The sequence below is a fragment of the Delphinus delphis genome, chromosome 1 (assembly GCF_949987515.2).
Source record: "Delphinus delphis chromosome 1, mDelDel1.2, whole genome shotgun sequence".
Taxonomy (NCBI): domain Eukaryota; kingdom Metazoa; phylum Chordata; class Mammalia; order Artiodactyla; family Delphinidae; genus Delphinus; species Delphinus delphis.
Window position 1 is genome coordinate 125084170 of NC_082683.1, and position 13159 is coordinate 125097328.

The window sequence follows — 13159 nt, forward strand, 5'->3', positions numbered from 1 at the left end:
GATCTCTGAAAGAATTATTTCTGTAGTTGATAGGGGCAGAGGCCATATAAAAGCATTAGGGGGGAAATGTATGTGAATAGGAGAGAAAATTGATGCAGACTGTTTGCTCTATATATGGAGCAATGATGGGACAGAGGCCGTCTGGGCACAGAGAGAAAAGCAAACACTTTATAATGAATAGTCATGAGCTATTTGTGCATGACAGAGATCATAAAACAAGAGAAGTAAGAGGGTAGGGGAGACCCTGAAACTAATCAGCCTTTAAGTCTAATTTCCAGGCTATAGAAGATACAGGCGATTGAGCACCTAGTTAAATAACACCAAGAAGCAACCAGAAAAATTCAGATTGTGGCACATTTTGTAGAACTGATCGGCTTTCCTCACTAGTCAATAACATGGCAGAAAATAGAAGGGGGCTGGGGAAATGTTTGGATTAGATAAAAATGAAGTGACACAGCACTCAAATATATGTAAGCCCTGTTTGAATCCTAATTTAAACAAACCAATTGTAAAAAGACATTCTGAGACAATGATGGAATTTGCTTCAAGATACGATGCAAAGAGAGAAGGGAAAAAGTGATAAAGTAAGTGGGCAAAAATGTTGATAATTTTTTGAATGTGGGTGAAGGGTATATGAGGGAATCATTCTATTCTCTCTACTTTTGTATATGTTTGGAAAATGTTACAATAAAAGTTTAAAACAAAAGTATGAGAGAAATGAAATTACTGAGGAACACAGTCCCAGAGAAGAAGCACAGAGAATGGCTTTGGGATGCAAGAAGGAGTTTTGTCCTTTGAAACAGGAGAAAAATCAACAAAGCCCATGTGAAAAGACTGTGCTGAGGGGCAGAGGAGAGAAGTGAGAGAAAGTAAGGAAGACCTTGCATGGTGACCTCAAGATTCTCAGCAAAGGAAAAGCAAAGTTGTCTCCCCACAATGGAAAAAAACATGAGATTGAGGTTGGGGTGGAGGTGGGAGAGATATGACACAGCCTTTCACATCGCCAGAAAGAACAATGGTGGAAAATCAGCACATACTCAAAAAGCACCAAGGGCCTAGGAGAAGCCTAGGTTTTATAGAAGACCTAGTCAGAAATTCTGAGATCTCACCAGCTACAAGACACCCACATTGTTTCTGGGGATTTCAGTGCCTCGCACAAAGAGGCAAATTATTAGGGGACTTTGGAACTTGTCAGGATCAGTTAGAAGTAGTTTTCTTATTGTTTGTTCACATATTTGTTTTTATAATAAGGAGATGTTTATTATGTCTTGGAGAAACCACAGAGATGGCTTTCCCTTTCACCAGTGCCCAAGGTATGTCCTGCCCATAGTACTTTATTAATCTCCAGAGATCACACTACTCCTCCCAACCTAGCATGTACCATAATAATAAGTATGCAGCCACCTTATCATCTAAATAGGCTAGGTCTCACCAGCACAGTTTCTGGTAGGTATAACCTCACCAATACATTTTGTCCCCTATAGCTCCTAGGATAATTGATAACAATATTAAGTCCTTGGTTCCTGTTCCTGCTTTCTCATCTAGATTGGTCTCTAAAGCAAAAAAAAAAAAAACAAAAAAACCCCACAAAACTGCTTGTAAACTTTCTTAGTATTGTTCCTAGAGGTCCAAACCTCCTTTGGGCAGTAGGTAACTTTTTCTGTCTCTATTTCTCCCAGAGTCCTTTGGATTCCTTTTTTTTTCTTTTCCAGCCAGACCCCTTAAAACCCCACTGCAATCCCCTTCCACAAGCCCCTAGAATTCAAAGAGATGGTGTCCCAAATACTAGATATAAATTTCTTCAGAGCTTTGAGTGATTACAGTTGGCTAAGAGATGCTCACCTTACAGTGACCTTCACTATTCAGAGAAGTTAGCAAATCAATCTTAGTTATCCTTAAGGAGGACTTTATGGTGAGGGGATTGGAGAGAGGCATGCAGGCTGACTCTTCTCCTTGGGGAAGGAAGAGATATGGAACAGCAAATTAAGAAATCCTGGCACCCGATTGCTTAAGGGCCTGGCACACAGCCATCCAGATAAACTGCTACTTCCCTGCTTCTATTCATGGGCTCCAAGGCCACTGCCATCATGGAAATTTCCTGCACTTGTGGAAAGTCTCCAGGAAAGCAGAACTGCAGAGTCCTATCTGTGCTGGGCTGAAGGATACTGTTCTGGCTATCTGAAAAGGATGAATTTGCTAATTAAATGATGGATGTCAATTAGATTCTCAGGGAATAATTTAAAACAAAAGAGAAAAAAACTGCTCTTCACATAATATGGGGTCTATAAAAGACTTTGCATTGAGCCTAGCACATAACAAGTGCTCAAAGCTACTAGTCCTCTTGTAAACTGAATTTGGTGAAGAAAAGTAGGCATGTATGGAACTTCTGAGGTTCTAATAATGTTTCTTGATTTAGGGTCTGGTTACACAGGTGTGTTCAGTCTGTAAAAAATCATTGAGTTGTATACATATGATCTCCACACTTTTCCCTATGTAGGTTATACTTAAATTAAAAGTTATTAAAACTTTTTAATGTTGCTTTACAAGTGAGTGATCTATTCACTAAACTAAAGACAGCTGTACTTGAGTTAATTAAAGCACTTACTTGAAAGATTTAAATTTTAATATCTTTTAAAATATTCAGTAACTTGAAAATCCCCTCCCATATTTTCATGGGCTTCTTTTTCAAATAAGTGCAGGAAGAAAATCAAGAAAGAAGGAGCCCTGTTATATTGGGTTTGGCCAAAAGTTTCGTTCATTTTTTCCCATAAGATGGCTCTAGTAGTGCTTAGTTCTTCGAACTTCATTCGAAACAATTTTGTTAGATTTTATTACAACAGCTGTCATATCAACGTGCATTTTTTTAAAAAAACATCAAAATTCATGAATTTTTGTGTAGCCATTTTAATATTGAAGATGGAAGAAAACATTTTCAGCATATTATGCTTTTTTATTTCAAGAAAGGTAAAAATGCACCTGAAACACAAAGATTTGTGCAGTGTATGGAGAAGGTGTTGTGATTGATCGAACGTGTCAAAAGTGGTTTGGGAAGTTTTGTGCTGGAGATTTCTTGCTGGACAGAGCTCCATGATCAGGTAGATCAGTTGAAGTTGATAGTGATCAAATTGAGTCATTAACTGAGAACAATCAACATTATACCATGCAGGAGATAGCTGACATACTCAAAATGTCCAAATCAAGCACTGAAAATCATTTACACCAGCTTGGTTATGTTAATCACTTTGAAGTTTGCGTTGCACATAAGTTAAGAGAACAAAAACCTTCTTGACCATATTTCCACATGACATTCTCTACTTAAATGTAACGAAAACATTCTGTTTTTAAAACAAATTTTGACGGGTGATGAAAAATGGATACTGTACAATACTGTGGAGCAGGAGACATTGCGGGGCAAGCGAAATGAACCACCATCAACCACACCAAAGGCCAGTCTTCATCCAAAGAAGGTGATGTTGTATATATGGTTGGATTGGAAGGGAGTCCTCTATTATGAGCTCCTTCCAGAAAACCAAATGATTAATTCCAACAAGTACTGCTCCCGGTTAGACCAACTGAAAGCAGCACTCGACGAAAAGTGGCCAGACTTAGTCAACAGAAAATGTGTAATCTTCCATCAGGATAACACAAGACTGCATGTTTCTTTGATGACCAGGCAAAAACTGTTACAGCTTGGCTGGGAAGTTCTGATTCATGTGCCATATTCACCAGGCGTTTGCACCTTTGGATTTCCATTTACTTCGGTCTTTACAAAATTCTCTTAATGGAAAACATTTCAATTCCCTGGAAGACTGCAAAAGGCACCTGGAACAGTTCTTTGCTGAAAAAGATAAAAAGTTTTGGGAAGATGGAATTATGAAGTTGCCTGGAAAATGGCAGAAGGTAGTGGGACAAAAGGGTGAATACATTGTTCAGTAAAGTTCTTGGTGAAAATGAAAAATGTGTCTTTTATTTTTACTTAAAAACCGAAGGCACTGGGCTTCCCTGGTGGCACAGTGGTTAGGAATCCGCCTGCCAATGCAGGAGACATGGGTTCGAGCCCTGGTCTGGGAAGATCCCGCGTGCCGTGGAGCAACTAAACCCTTGCGCTGTAACTACCGAGCCTGCGCTCTAGAGCCCGCGAGCCACAACTGCTGAAGCCCGTGTGCCACAGCTGCTGAGGCCCGTGAGCTTACAGCCCGTGCTCCGCAACAAGAGAAGCCACCACAGTGAGAAGCCTGCACACCGCAACAAAGGGTAGCCCCCACTCGCCGCAACTAGAGAAAGCCCGCGAGCAGCAATGAAGACCCAAGACAGCCAAAAATAAAAATTAATTAATTAATTAAAAAAAAAAACTGAAGGCGCTTTTTGACCAACCCAATATATAACATTACCTTATATTTATCCTTTATAAAACATCATAATTTAAATTATATCATTATTTATGGAAGTTGTGTGATTATTTGCTTAACGTCTGTCTCTCATGCTGGATTGTATGTGTCAAGAGCCAGGAGAACTCTGCCCCTTTTTTCATCATTATATTTCTAGCATCTAGCAAGATGCCTAGTCCACAGTAGATGCTCAATAAACATTTGTTAAATGAGTGAATGAATGATTAGATTAATGAATGAATGTGAAATCTAGCATTAGTTTTAGTTGTGTAGAAAGTTAGATGATACTTTGGCTAAACCCTGGATAAGACATAAAACTGTGTCCTTACTGGTTAGAGAATAAATGAGAATACAGAAAAAAAAAATTTAAGGTGGCTCTTAATTTCTTTATTGTGTAAATTATTGAAAATAAATGTCAGATAGCTTTGTACTTATTTTTATGGTATACAGTGATTCATCTTATCAGCAATTGCTACATTGGTTTCCCTCATCTTAAGTGTATTAGTGAATCTTCACATTTATATGTAATAAACCTTTATGATAAGGTCACAAAAGACCCAAGGGAAGAATAAATGAAATATAAAAGTCAAAACCTAGGAGAGAGAAAGTACCCGGTATGCACCCAATGAAAAGAGGAGAAGGACTTTATGTCAAAAGAGGCAGAAGCTAGGGAAGATGAAGACATTTTAACAAGAGTTTAAAAGAACTGAGAGAAAAGTTGTGTCTTTAGCTGCCTGGATATGAATATGGGGGTAGAGGACCAAGCGGGGTCCATTTAGAAAGACATGCCCAGGTGCAAATCTGGCAAAAGACAAGGCTTGAGGCAGAGAGTCTGCCTTAAGATACCCTCCTTTTCCATTTCAGGACATCTCGCCAGCATCCTCCCCTACCACCAAATGCCCACTCTCCTCAGGCTACTGGCTGTCTGCCCTAACCTCCCTAATTAGCCCCTCATCCCTACTTACTCCTGGCCTTTGTCTCCTTTTAGAATCTCTGTCAAAACAGAACAGTCCTATGTCTGTGCCAGGATCCAAGCTCTTTTCTCTTCTTCAAAATTCTTTCATAATGTTCTTTTGAAAAAAAATTAAAACTTTATTGAGATATAATTCACATACCATGCAATTTACCCATTTAAAAGTATATTTCAGTCGTTTTTTACTATAGTCACACACTTGTGTAATAATCACAATCACTTTTTATCATCTTAGAAACAAACCTGGTACCCATTAGCAGTCATCCCCATTTCTCCCCAACCCCTAAGCTGAAGCAACTACTAATCAACTTTCTGTCTATATAGATTGGCCTGTTATGAACATTTTACATGAATGGAATCATACAATATGTGGTCTTTTTGTCAGGCTTCTTTCACTTATTATAATGTATTCAAGGTTCATCCATATTGTAGCATATATCAGTACTTCATTCCTTTTTTTTTTTTTTTTTTTCGGTACGTGGGCCTCTCACTGTTATGGCCTCTCCCGTTGTGGAGCACAGGCTCCGGACGCACAGGCTCAGCGGCCATGGCTCACGGACCCAGCCTTTCCGCGGCATGTGGGATCTTCCCGGACCGGGGCACGAACCCGTGTCCCCTGCCTCGGCAGGCGGACTCTCGACCACTACGCCACCAGGGAAGCCCTTCATTCCTTTTTATTGCCAAAGAATATTCCATTGAGTGGATATACCACATTTATTTGTCCATTCATTATTCCACCTTTATTTTTGTCCCATTCATTATTTCCACTTTTTTACTTTTATGAATAATGCTGCTATGAACATTTGCAGAGTGTTCTTCCATAGGATGTTAGAACTAGAAGGAAGTTTAGCAATTATCTGGTCTAATCTCCATTAAACTCTTTGGTCACATGACACAGCAAGAGGCAGGTGTAGAAAGGATGTGACAGCATAAGACTGAACCCTGCTTTCTTCACCAGTGCTGTCAAAAGTAACTACATTTAGTGAACTCAGTCATGTGCCATCACTATTTCAGTTCTAAATAGCTTCTTATTTCACCTTGTATTTAAGTAAGTCCTCAGTTGAACCTGCCTGAAACTGACGGTTTTGTTCTGTTATTATTAATACCTCTAGAAGTAGGCTATTTCCACAGGCTTCCTCAGACTCCAGTGCACTTACTCAAATCTAGCATCTACTAAAAATGACTTTCTATCCTTAACTACAAGTGCTGCTGGTACTGCTACTTTTATCACATCTGATGATCTTCTCCATCTTTGTTTCTTTGTATTTTTATGCACGTATTCACTGCATTACACTGCTCAGATGAGAATTTTTTTTCTCCATCTCCTTGAGAAATCCAAGATTTCACTGTTGTTAGCTGCACTTTGGATACTGTGTTAGTCTGTACCACCTCAAGTTTTTCCTGTTTCACATTAATCTGTTGGCTAGTGTTAGTCTGAGATCCTTTCTCACCTTTTCAGGTAAAAAAGAAAAACAAAACTGATTCTTAAACTCCCTCCCTTTGAGGTCTCTTAACCAGTGGGTGGTTTCCAGCACCCTGATTATCTAAATCAGTGATCTGCAAACTAGAGCACGCATTCACATACATAAAGAGTTTCCAGGAAGTACATATTAGTGCACAATTTCAACAGGATCAGTTTCTACATTTTCAATTTCTGTTTAAACTCGTTCCTCGTTGATATGGGTGACAACATGGTTGCTCAAGCTGAGTTTTCCTGGACCACTAATTATCCCTGTCCAACTTAATGAAAGAAAAACTCACCTCTCATCCATTCTAAACTTACTTCAATGCATTGCCCCAGAGTGTTAAAAAAAAAAAAAAAAAAAAAAACCCAGGGCACTAAAAATGCAACAATTAAATATTGTGTTTGTGATAAGAAAGTGAGTGTCTCTAATGAACTAGGGAAAAGAATATTCATAAATCAGGTGGTTTCCAATTCTTTGCTTTCTACAAAATGGAAGATGTTAGTTGATGGATCATAAAGAATCATTTTTAGTGAACAGTAACTATTGACTGCTGATATAATCCCCCTTTCAGTTCTATCCACTTATATGAATGCAGTTTCTCGAAATTTATACCTATAAAAAATAAAAACATTAACTTACACTAGCAGTAAGTAATATCCATCCAAGAATACAGAAACAAACAGACAAAATAAAATAACCTCATCTGTTTTATCAAGATATGCATTTGCAATAAAATCTTATTCCATTGAATAGCTATCAAAATGTGTAATATACTTGCATTGTTTTGACCAATTCTATAGTAATACTATATAGAATAATGATTCAATTTAAAATAGACTTTTAACACCTAGAACCTTATGCTAGAACAGAAAACAAAAATTTTAAATGGCTGTTTTTACTTTCTTTTTCTTTTTCCTTAAGAGCGAGCGGCCCTTGTGGTGGCAGTTTGGGGTGGGCACCGCCAAGGTGAGGGGGTCTCGCCTCCTGCACGCTGGTAGACTGATTGTTCCATTATGGGTGGAGGGGATGATGGTAACCTTGTTATCAAAAAGAGGTTTGTGTCTGAGGCAGAATTAGATGAACGGCACAAAAGGAGGCAAGAAGAATGGGAGAAAGTTCGAAAAGTTCGAAAACCTGAAGATCCAGGAGAATGCCCAGAGGAGGTTTATGACCCTCGGTCTCTGTATGAAAGGCTAACAGGAACAGCAAGATAGGAAGCAGCAAGAGTATGAAGAACAGTTCAAATTGAAAAACATGGTGAGAGGCTTAGACGAAGATGAGACCAACTTCCTTGATGAGGTTTCTCGGCAGCAGGAACTAATAGAAAAGCAGGGAAGAGAAGAACTGAAAGCACTGAAGGAATACAGAAGTAATCTCAACAAGGTTGGAATTTCTCAAGAAAACAAGAAGGAAGTGGAGAAGAAAGTGGCTGTGAAACCCACAGAAACCAAGACCAAGTTCTCCCAGGCAAAGCTGTCGGCAGGAGCTCTGAAGCATAAGAGCTCAGAGAGTGGCAACAGTGTGAAAAGACTGCAGTCGGACCCTGACCCAGATGACAAGAATCAATAAGCCCCATCCTGCTTGTCTCGTGGAAGCACATCTCTGAGTGGTCCCTCCCTCCATCGACTGCCCCTCCGCTGCTGTGTGTATCGGCATCCTCCCAGGTTTGGGCGCCTACTCTGGGAGCAGCGACTCTGAGTCCAGCTCAGACAGCGAAGGCACCATCAACGCCACCGGCAAGATCGTCTCCTCCATCTTCCGAGCCAACACCTTCCTCGAGGCCCCCTAGTTCCTCTGTTCTTACCGCAGGGAGCTCCTCCCCAAGAGTAGATTGGACAGTTTATTCTGCCTACAGGCATTACCTCCCACGGAAAAGTCCTTTGCCTGCTCCCTGTGCACGCCATGACATTTTTAACCTCATCTAAAAATGTGCCAGAATCCACTTGTGGCCCGACTTGTGTTTGTTTTCTCTTTCTACTCCAGTACGGATGCCCAAACCTGTCCCACGGCCTCTGTCCTCACTGATGTAGTAGGGCAGAGGTCAGGGCCCAGCAGAAACTCCACTAAAAATGCCCTGGGAATATAGGTACCAAGCGGCTTGCAAAGGGTTTGGGTTCTGTTGCTTTCTTGTTTTTTTGGTTTTTGTTTCTTTTTTTTCCTTTCCCAACACCACAAAGAAGCAAGGACAGTTATTGAACAGGTATCATTTAAACATTCTATTCTAGACGAAGGCGCCGTTTGATTATACTGCGTTGTGGAGTGTGCAGGGGGGAGAGAAGGTCTCAGGTGATGGAATGGCGCACTGCCCTGGAAACTAACCTATTCTTGATGTTGTGTGACTAGATTCTAAACTACAAAAAAAAAAGCAAAATAAGCAAATTTTAAATGTATTTTAAGAGAATTATGATAATAATCAAAATATTTGAACCATATTATTTTATATTTAGATAAAATTCTGTGGGACTAGTAAAATGAAATTTTTATTTCAAGGAGAAAAAAATGTAAAATTTATGACCATTAAAGAAATGTTTGTGCAATTTTTTAATATTTAATCACTATAATATTAAAATTCAAATGGATATGGTGAAAAGAATGATATAATAATTTAGTATTTACTGAGACTTTCCTTTATTAAAAACATATGTTGTTTTACTTTATTGAGAATAATTATAATAGCTACTTTAAAATCATTGTCTGTTAGTTCCAACATCCATTTAATCTCAGCGTCTGATGTGCTCCATGTTCTTTTCTTTTGAGAATATGCTTTATTTCCTTGTTCCTTCATGCGAAACGTAACTTGGAATTCTATGCCGAACATTATGAATGCCATAGTGTGGAAAATATGGATTCTGTTATTTTTCTCCAAAGAGGAAATTTGTTTTAGCAGGTATTTTTCCGTGGCTGGGCTTGAATTGCAAACTCTGTTTCTTATATGGCAACTTGGGTCTCTTCAGATCTTTTTCATCTTTAGCTGGCTGCTTTGAGTCTGTTCTGCCCATGCGTAGTTCAGGAGTCCTATCAGAGATGTGGATAGATAGCATTTGGGGGTCCCCACTCTGGTTCTTCCCTTCCAGAATTTACCCACGCTCTTTAGTATTAAAGTTAGTAAGTTTCCTAACTTCAATTTTCTTATTCTCCAGGCCTGAAAGATTGCAAGTTTTGTCACGTGTGCTGTTGCCACATGCAGGCTGTACTTAGCCTCAAGCTAAATGCCGCAGAGACAGAAATTTATTAATTTAATTCAGTCTTCCCTCTCCAAACAAGTATGAACTTCCCACCAGAGTTGGTATACTTCTACTTGCTCTCCAGTACCTTCAGATACTGATTTTCTGGTTTTTTGGTTGTTTGGTTTGGTGTTAGGTCCAGACTTTGCAGCTATTTTCTACGTGGATGGAAGTTGAATGGTCATCCAGTAGAGTCTTAGTCATCATACCTGAAACCAGAACCCAATTTTGTTTTAAAATGTTAATCAGCATTTATGATAAGCTAGGAATGCTATCCTTTGCCATTATTTAAACTAATGACAAAAAAAAATTTAGACATCGACCTTATAATGTAAAAGGATGTTCTTTTTTTTTTCAAAATTACTTTAAGGGTGTTATATCAGAAACCTCTTCTGTGCAATTTCAGAGCCTCTCAGCCTCACTTGACTCTTGCTCTAGCCACCACTGTGGCCATCAGTTCTGCCTGGGTTCTGACCAATTTCACACAGGTAAAACCTGACAGTGCCTCATCTCATACCTATGCCAAGTGCCTCTCGCCTCCCATCCCATTGACCATGAGGCATGGGATGGTGTAGGACCCAACATGGAGCCCACACATGCATGACCCAGAGTTTGGGGAAGTTAAGACTCTGTGGGTGGAACTTTTAACAGATGGTAGATGGAAACCAGTGAATAAATTTTCTTTCTCCCCAAAGAATAACAATCTAGCTTTGAAAAGCCGGTCCAGCAGAATCAAGTATGTACTCACACGGAGTAGAAGATAACTCAGTGACGCATTGTTGTGTTGGCTTTCCCTCTATTCTTGAATCACATCCCTTTCCCCTCACTCCTTTCCCTCCCAAGATAGCATGTAATGCAGTCATAGCATGGAAGCTTTGTTTTCTGGGGTAGCCAAGTTAAGAAACAAGTACATGAACTTCACCTTTAGTTCCAAGGGCAAAGATTCAATCATCTGCTCGTCACATATGATTTCTGGTCTTCTAAACTCTCCTTCCACTCTGACCTACAGCAACTCTCACCAACCTAGTCTCACCCTGCTCTGAAACTCCCTCAAGTTTCAGTGATCCACTTTGCTCATCATGAGAGATTTTATATCTGACCTATGACTTTGGAGGAAACAGAACATCTTCCAGGTCCAGAGCTACTAGAAGGGCTATATCCTAAAGACATAGCGGAGCCTTGAACCCTGACTCCTCAGTCTTTCTTTTTTCCCCTTTTCAAAAATGTTCCGCTTCTATCTTATTTGTGAGACAAAGAATAAAGCATCTGTGGTAAATGTACAAAAAAAGGAAGCTGGCATTCAAACTTCACATGTTCCATCAGACAAGCTCTTTTTAATACCTTAGCAATTTCCTGTTGTTGATCATGTGAGTTTCAATAGCTACATTCAGCTATTTTGTTGACGAGACAAACAGCAGAACCAGAACCAAAGAGTGAACGATGAAGAGAAGCAAATTATACTCCAGTATAAGGAAGAACTTTCTAATGATTGGTGCAGTTAAACAAGCAGAGCAGAGAGAATGACTGCATTATGGGATGTAAGAGCCACACGGAGAGGTTATATAACTACCTGTTTGGAATGTTTTGGGGCCGTGATACTCAAGCTTGAGCCCCCAGAATTTCTGATGTAATCATTTGAGGTAGCTTGAGAATTTGCAATTCTGACAAGTGTCCAGGTAATACTAATAATACTGGCCTCGGGACCATACTTTGAGAGCTACTGTAGGGACATTCTGATTAGATAACCCCTAAATTGAGATGCAGGAGAATGTAGCACTTGAGGGCAAAAGCTTTAAAATCAGATTAGACCTAAGTTTGAATTTCGGTTCCTTTATATTCTGCTGTGGGTATCGAAGCAGTTTCCTCATCTGTAGACAGGCACACCTCATTTTATTGTGCCTCACTTTATTGCACCTCACATTTATTCCATCTTTTACAAACCGAAGGTTTGTGGCAACCCTGCGTAAAGCAAGTCTATCGATGCTATTTTTCCAACAGCATTTGTTCACTTCATGTCTCTGTATCACATTTTGGTAATTCTCACAATATTTCAGATTTTAAATTATTATTATATTTGTTATGGTGATCTGTGACCATTGATCTTTGATATTACTACTGTAATTGTTTTGGGGCACCACAAATCGTGCCCCTATAAGACAGCCAATTTAAGGGATAAATGTTGTGTGTGTTCTGACTGCTCCACCCACCAGCCTTCCCCTGTCTCTCTCCCGCTTCTTGGGCCTTCCTATTCCCTGAGACACAACAGTATTGAAATTAGGCCAGTGAGTAACCCTTGCAATGGCCTCTAAGTGTTCAAGTGAAAGGAAGAGTCACACATCTCTCACTGTAAATCAAAAGGTAAGAAGTGCTTAAGCTCAGTGAGGAAGACATCTCAAAAGCTGAGACAGAGCAAGAGCTAGGTCTCTTGTGCCAATTAGCCAAGTTGTGAATGCGAAGGAAAAGTTCTTGAAGGCAATTAAAAGTGCTACTCCAGTGAACATATGAATGATAAGAAATAAAGAGCCCTGTCGCTGATATGGAGAAAATTTTAGTGTTCTGGATAGAAGGTTAAACCAGCCACAATATTCTCTTAAACCAAAGTCTAATCCAGAGCAAGGTCCCACCTCTCTTCAGTTCTGTGAAGGCTGAGAGAGGTGAGGAAGCAACAGAAGAAAAGTCTGAAGCTAGCAGAGGTTCCTTCAAGGAAACTAGGTTAATGATGAGGATTAAGGAAAGAAGCTGTCTTCATCACATAAAAGTGCTAGGGGAGGCAGCAAGTGCTGATGTAGAACCTGCAGCAAGTTATCCAGAGGATGTAGCTAACGTAATTAATGAAGGCGGCTACACTAAACAACAGACTTTCAGTGTGGATGAATTAGCTTTCTATTGGATAGAAGATGCCGTCTAAGACTCTCATAGATAGAAGTCAGTGCTTGGCTTCAAAGCTTCGAAGGACAGGCTGACTCTTTTGCTAGGGGCTCATGCAGCTGGTGCCTTTAAGTTGAAGTCAGTGCTCACTTACCATTCTGAAAATCCTAGGGCCCTTAAGAATTATGCTAAATCTCCTCTGCCTGTGCTCTGTAAATGGAACCACAAAACCTGGATGAT

At 39.8% G+C, this 13159-nt stretch overlaps 1 pseudogene; it reads left to right on the forward strand.

Annotated features, from left to right (window-relative positions):
- The first annotated feature begins 7825 nt into the window (after positions 1-7825).
- Positions 7826-8652, forward strand: LOC132423493 (PSME3-interacting protein pseudogene; annotated as a pseudogene).
- The last annotated feature ends 4507 nt before the right edge of the window (positions 8653-13159 follow it).